The sequence below is a fragment of the Heptranchias perlo genome, chromosome 1 (assembly GCF_035084215.1).
Source record: "Heptranchias perlo isolate sHepPer1 chromosome 1, sHepPer1.hap1, whole genome shotgun sequence".
NCBI lineage: Eukaryota > Metazoa > Chordata > Chondrichthyes > Hexanchiformes > Hexanchidae > Heptranchias > Heptranchias perlo.
This window is the reverse complement of record NC_090325.1, coordinates 172,753,912-172,761,420: the sequence shown is the minus strand read 5'-3', so window position 1 is coordinate 172,761,420 and position 7,509 is coordinate 172,753,912.

Here is a 7,509-nt window from a genome sequence, read left to right as displayed (position 1 = left end):
GGAGGGGAACTTGGAGGTGATGGTGTTCCCATGCGTCCGTTGCCCTCGTCCTTCTAGTTGGGTAGAGTTGGAATAAAAAGGGAAAATGCTGGAAGCGAAAATTGGACGGATCCTTTACAATCATCCATTGTCTGATTTTTAAAAAAATATTCATATTTTATGTTGCTGACTTGATGTCTGCCTAAGTTAGAATTTTGCTAATAATGCTGGCACAATTAAAACTCTGAAGCAGCACCGAACAAATTTAATGGGGGTTTGAAGTGACTTAGCTTTGCTTTGTCATGAAACTGAAGGCAGTAGTCTGTCATTATAAGCTTCCTTTTCTGGTATAATTTCCTGTGTTTCATTGATTTTCCTCTCTCTGCAGGAAATTTAAAATCTTATAACTCAGTGTATTCTCTTCCCAGTCCTTTTGAAGTTCTTTGTCTCTTTTTCTGATTCGTTTTTCTTTTCTGTTTTGTTTAGGGTTTTTTTTTTGCTGGTGTTAGTCTTTTTTTTTTAACCCCTCTCCATTGCCAATCCTCTACTGGACTCTATACCCACCAAATTCCCCAAACACTCAGTTGTTTGCTTTCCATCTCCCACCTTCCGAGTCCCTGTGGGTGAAATTGGTCTTTGGGTTAGGGTTAGCGCGAAGCAGGCGATAGCAAATCGGAAACCCACTTTACACCCTGCCTGATTTTCTTTTCGCTTTCGCTGAAGATCACTTTTTCCCCTGTGATTTTCCTGCATGTTGTCGAGAGCAAATTGCAGCCAGAGTAATTGTAATTTTTCAGGCGCTAGATGGCCTCCTAAGCTTCCAATATGGTGGACAGGAATGTGCACGTGCATTACGAGCCAGAGGTGTGTCAACCGCCACATTGGTGTAGGCAACTCCGTTGGCGTCAGTAACGCCCGTTAGATTAGGCAAACACCAGAAGAGGATATTTAAATTAGGGTCCTGCGCTTCTTGCAGGACCTGTTTGCAATTTTGGTATGCCCCAGCGACTGACTCGCCATGTGATGAACTCACCCAGCAACACGTGGTCCTAACTGGCAGGAAGAACCCTTCACCAGCGCTATTTAAAGGCATCATGCAGAACTTGCAGGTTAGTTGCTGGTTTCTTATTTCAGGCTGCTGGTTAACTTCTCAATGCTTCTTGGTGCGCTTTATCACTCTGGAAAATTCAGTTTGTCTGAAGAGAACAGGATTTTGCTGGTGTTGCACAGTTGTTGACTACGCACAGATAGTTTGGCTGCCGTCATGGGTGGTCTCACGGGGCTGAAGGATGAGGGGAAGCAGCAAAGAAGTCAGTAGAGAGCAGGAGCAGCTGCTAGAGGGAGGAGGAGGAGGGTGCTGTGCCAGAGGTAATATCCACAGTGGGTATTCAGGGAGCACTTCTACATTAACTTTACTGAGGAGCAATATCTGAGCATCCTTTGTGAAGCAAAGGAACCTATCACTGAACTATGTCACCTGCTACAGCCACAACTTGAGCCTTGCACTCGGCATGGACAGCACTGCCTGTAGCTGCCACGGTCACCAAACTTTTATGCCATGCTATCATTCCAGGTTGTAGCTGGTGACAGCGGCATATCCCAGTTCACAGTCCACCGCCGTATCATGGAGGTCACCGAGGCGCTCTACACCAGAAGGAACACCTAGAGCTTCTTCCCTGTGGATAGAGGGAAGTAGGATGAGACAGCACCACGTTTCATCCACGTGGCAGGCTTACCCAGGCTGCAAGGCGCCATAGACTGCACCCACATTGCCTTGTGTGCTCCCTAACACCAACTCGGCATCACAGGCAGCACATCATGCAGGTCTGTTCCTGGTATCTTGGCAGCAATCCGGACTCTCTCATCCTGCACCAGTCTTCTCTGCTGCCTTTATTCCAACCAGGCCGTCAAGTTACAAGCTGGCTACTGGGTGACAAGGGATATCCCCTCCGGACATGGCTGATAACTCTTGTTAGGAACCCAGGCACCGCTGCAGAGCTGGCTTACAATGAGAGCCATGCTGCCACCAGAAACATCATCGAACAAACAATCAGCATGCTCAAGAGTTAGGACGTTTTCAATATTCAAGGCGCTAGATAAATTGTTGTTGTTCTTTCCCCTGCCCCTTGAACTCTTCATCGGAAACAATTTGCCCAGATCAACTTTATCAGATACCCTTTTATCTTGAAAACTTAGATGACCTCAAAGTCTCCTCTTTTCCTAAGATAACAAACCCAATTTATTAATCAAACTAAAAACAATTATGTTGTACGGCTGGTTAGAACTGTTACAAATAACAGCACTTTCGTTCTCACTGTCTTGATTTAAACTGTTTAGGTAGGAAAGGTTAGGTTTCCTGCTTCCCCTCCCCACCCCGGTGCTAGGTAAGAGCAGTGTAGATAAAGTATACTGCTCCTTCCAGTCCCAGGACTACCTGGATTTCCTGTTTTTATGCTTTCTAAATGACATGGGGACAGCCCCAGTGTGGGCCAGGCCCCTGACAAGGGTTAGTATTCGCAGCAGTTTCAGGAAAATCAGGGGCAGCTACATGTCTCGGGCCTTTGCGATTAGGACCTTCTGGCTGCCGACGGAGCGAAAAGAATTTGAGACCAATGCTCACCAGTAAGTTTTCGTCCTGCCCCAGGACGCCTGGATGGCAGGGGCCTGGGGGCAGGCGACAGCTCCATGTGCTTCAGACACCACTGCCCTGGGGCACCTAGCTCACGGTAATGCAGGAGAATGAAGTGGGAAGCCACGAGTGCTCCCTCTCACCTCATTTGAATGGGATTGTCTGGCCTGCACTTATTGGAATCTTGCAGTACAGAAGGAGGCCATTTGGCCCATCGGGCCAGTACCAGCACTTTGAAAGAGCTATCCAATTAGTCTCCAGCTCTTTTCTCCATAGCCCTGCAATTATTTCCTCCTTCAAGTGTTTACCTAATTCCCATTTTGAAAGTCACTATTGAATCTGCTTCCACCACCCTTTCAGGCAGTACATTCCAGATCATAACAACTCGCTGTGTAAAAATGTTCCCCTCATCGTGCCCCCCTCTGGTTGATTTGATTTGCCAATTACCTTAAATCTGTGTCCTCTGGTTACCTACCCTCCTGCCAATGGAAATAGTTTCTCCCTATTTACTCTATCAAAACCCTTCATAATTTTGAACACCTGTATTAAATCTCCCCTTAACTTTTTCTGCTCTAAGGAGAACAATCCCAGTTTCTCTAATTTTGCATTCATATGCCAAGCTCACCCTCTTCTCCTCGCCAGGCAAACTCCAGAAATCATGTGGCGACATGAAAAGGATGGAGATATGGCGATCCATGATGTCCGACCGTTTTTTCTAACTTTAGCGCCTGAGGAAAAGGTCAGAAAAATCATCCCTGAAATCTCTTAAGGATCTAGCAGTTACAAAGAATTGTGATAAATGTTTTCCCCTCTTGCTAATCCTGTGGAATCATAGGCCTTGATATTAACCCTGCCCCCACCCCCTCAGGACAGGCGAGAGAGAGTTGGGGAGGGGTTAGAAATTAAAAGCAGGGAGTGAGTCCCCAACCCGACATGTATGCGCCTGCTGCCATTTTTATGGCGCCGGGTTGGATGGTGTGCATGTGTAACATCTGGGAGAGGTGGGACACTTCATTATCATATTTAGGTACAGTTGGGAGCCTGACTTAAATTTATTTGCCGCCGCCCAGGTTTCCCCGGGCTCAGGAAATCCGGCAGCAAAATGGAGGCGAGAGTTGCTGGCTCCAGCAGGTTATTGCTTTTTAGAGCCCTCCTTGTGAACCAGGAGGAGCAGGAGTGCTCCCCCTGGCGCCTCAAGGAAGACTTGGGCCTCCCTTCTGCCCATTGCGGCCTCTCCTCACTGCCGCGATCAGCGACCCCCCCCCCCACCACCAAGCCCCAATCTCGAGCCTCCTGCCAGGCTCCGAACCCCACCAAGCCCTGATCTCTCCTGATTGTCAGGGACAGTCCCCAACAGTCCCTGGCTGTGACCACCTGCCGCTGGCTTTCCTACCGGTCAGCCTGGTCAATCTGGCCAGCTGCTAGGCAAGAAATGGAAGAAGAAAATGATAGAGGTTCTGCATCTCTGGGCCTTCTGGGTTTTCCTCCTGCCACCGCGCTCCCCTGCTCCCTCCCCACCTACCTGTAAATATTGAGGTCATAGTTTTACTAATGAAGAGTAGAAATTCTGCAAGTGTTCCTAGATCTTCCTCGGTAACTTTGGTGGAAAATCACTGGAAAACCTGGGGAAACGGTCTTCTGCCGAAGTTAGGACAGGAGATTGGAAGAACCCCAATAGAAATTCCAGAAGTGAGTGTTGATGAGGATGGGGGATGTGAGAATCATTTTGAATGGGTTTGCTGAATATATAATGGCAGATACAATCATTAATCAAGGACGCATCTGTGATTTCTACAGTTTATATTAATTCATGTTTCTGTAATGCAAGCTGTGAACAAGGAAACCAATCTGAATTAGCACAAAGAAATCTGATTGTAGATAATTTGAAATTAACTTTCACTTATTCAAGTGCTCCACTTTGTTTAATCTGCTCAGCCTCCTGCTTAGAATACCATGCAATTAATTTTTCTTTAGAGGACACGACAATACTCATAGCTGCATCCTTTCTTTAAGCAGCTGTTTGACATTTCCATTCAGAGCGCAGTCACAGGAATGAAGCTTTTCAAAACACGAGGGAAGTAAAAACTGGATTCCAGAGGTGATCTGATAGTGCAGTTTGCCGGAGTACCAATGCAGTGGCTGGACACATGTACAATTCTCCTCATATCACTGCTTTGCAGCTCTAAGTTGCCTCTTTGTGGGTTAGCACCCAGGTTAGAGGTTGAGCTTCCTCATGAGGTGAGAGAAAAATCAGAGGAAAGAAATCGCCAAGCCTGGCCTTGAGAAAAGCCTTGGAGCAGGTCATTCACTCGCCCTCTCAGGTGCACTTGGATTTTATTTTGCCCAGGGAAACCAAACAAAAAAACCTTTGGATTCCAATAGTATAAAACATGCCAATGAACACTTCAACTTGACACTTTAATTTATACAAAATGCATCAATTGTAACTCAAGTGAGTCTTAATGGAACATCCACTGCATGTTCTAGCATTGTTTCTGTTAAGGATCAGTGAGCAGGTTAATTGTCTACGTGCTGTGCACTGGGAAAATCCACTTTTAGATGGCTGTGGGTGTCTTTCTGTCTTGTAAATTAAAAAATCTGTCATACATAATTGTGCCAAGTATTAAAATAATGGTTTTACCTCTCTGGTTCTTTATATAATCAAGCATAAGCCAGAGACTATATCCTAGAAATTGGTTTACGCCGGCCTGCCAAAAAATGTACTTGCCCGCATGCCACCTGCCATATTGGACGTTTTAGCACTCGTTTTAAGGGCGCAGCATCATCAAATTTCTCTGCCTGTATTTTCAAACAACGCTTTACTCACATAAGCCTTTGCTGTCTCAGGTTATGCATCAAACTCTCACAATGAGTTGTGCTTATAAAAGTGCAGATAATTGTTCAGCTTGTACTCCTGATGAATTTACACAAGGGGCCAGAAATTGGATTGTGTAGTTTTTTAGATGAAAAACTGGTGCCAAAGGGTCCAACATGATGTGGGGCATACGCACGCTCATTCAGTGCCGGGTATGCGCCACACGCGATATTGGTTAGGGCGCCCTGTAGTCGGCCAGCGTGCCCGCCCAAAACAGGCATTAGGCCCATTACCTGTACAAATCGGGGACCTAACTTCCTGTAATTTCCCTCTATTTTCTATTTCATTCTTTCACTGTACTATTTTTCTTAATTTTGTTATTACTTTTTTTAACCTAATCTTTCTTTTCTATATTGTTTATCTTAAAAAAAACTAAACCTCAAACACTTTAGTTACCTTGTTTCATCTTCCTCTTGATTCTCACTGTCCATTTGGGGGCTGATTCCAAGTAGGTTGGGCTTGAAGTGCCTGAAAACAGGTTCGAAAGGACCTTTTTTCAAACAATCAAAAGCACTCTGACATGCAATTGGAAAGGCTGCCAGTGGCTTATCAGTGGCCCACAAAACAAAAATCACACCAAGGCAGATGTAATCTATTCTACACATTGGTCTCAACATAGTTATTTTAAATAGCCACCTACTAACGAATTAACATTAGCACTGCAGTATTCTGCATGTCTTTAAAACGATTAACTACAGATGCTATCAAAACCTTACAAAAAAGGCTGATTTCTGAAAAGGTATTCCTTAAATGCAACCCAGAACCATAATTGATAAATTCATAGCTGCATTACCTCTGTGCTGTACACTAATAAGAAACATATTCTGCAATGACAGCATTGTTTTCCTTCGGGTAGCTGATATTGTTTTTCCAAAAGTTTGGATGGGAGTCACGGGAGCATGCCACTATTTGCAAGAGTGTACTGATATCTGCAGGGTTTGAAAACCAGCAATAAAACTTCGGGGAAATTATCTGTGCCTATATTTTGAGAGGAAAATAATGTGTCCGCAAACTATGTTCAGAAAAGGAACTTCAGAGCCTCAGTGGAAACATCTTTCTGTAAAATGAATCACGAGAGTTCTCCACAGCTGCTACTTTCAAGATTGCTCAGAATTAGGTCAACAAACTATATCCTGAATTATCGATTGACATCAATAAGTTAAAAATTCTCGAGCTCCATTATGTTTGTTTGGCTCGGTAACACTCTTGCCTTAGAGTCAGAAGGTTGTTGGTTCAAGCCCTGCTCCAGGACTTAAGCACATAATCTAGACTGACATTTCAGTGCAGTACTGAGAGAATCCTGCATTGTTGGAGGTGTTGTCCTTTGGATGAAATATTAAACCAGTTCTGTTAGTTTTAAAGCATCTTATGGTGCAATTTGGTGTCTGTTCTTCGCTCAACAAATACTACCAAAATAAATTATTCATCCCATTTGCTGTTTGTGGGACACAGATTGGTCGCTAAATTTATCCACATAACACCAGTAGCTACACTTCAAAAATTCATTGGATTGAAGGCACTTTGGAAGTCCTGAGAGATTTTTTTTATTCGATATGATAAGGTGCTTTATGAATGCAAGTTCTGTCTCTATTCCTTGCCATTCAAATGCAGGATTGTATTCCTCTTACATGCCCTCTGAGCCTAAGAGCTTCCTTCAATACATACCCTGCTCCTGTAGTTTATTCTTAGCTACATTGGGTTGTGGCAGATCATAGGATGTGCTTTTCTGCTTATAAGGTGTCAGCTGTAGCTCAGTAGGTAGCACCCTCAGAAGGTTGTGGGTTCAAGTCACACACCAGACATTTGAGCACAAAATCCAGGCTGACACTCCAGTCCAGTACTTGAGGGAGCGCTGCACTGTCAGAGGTGTTGTCTTTTGGATGAGATGTTAAACCGAGGCACCGTCTACCCGTTCAGATGGACATAAAAGATCCCATGGCGCTAATTTGAAGAAGAGCAAGGCAGTCCAACCCGGTGTCCTGGCTAATATTTATCCCTCAACCAGTATCACTAGAGCTAGAAATTC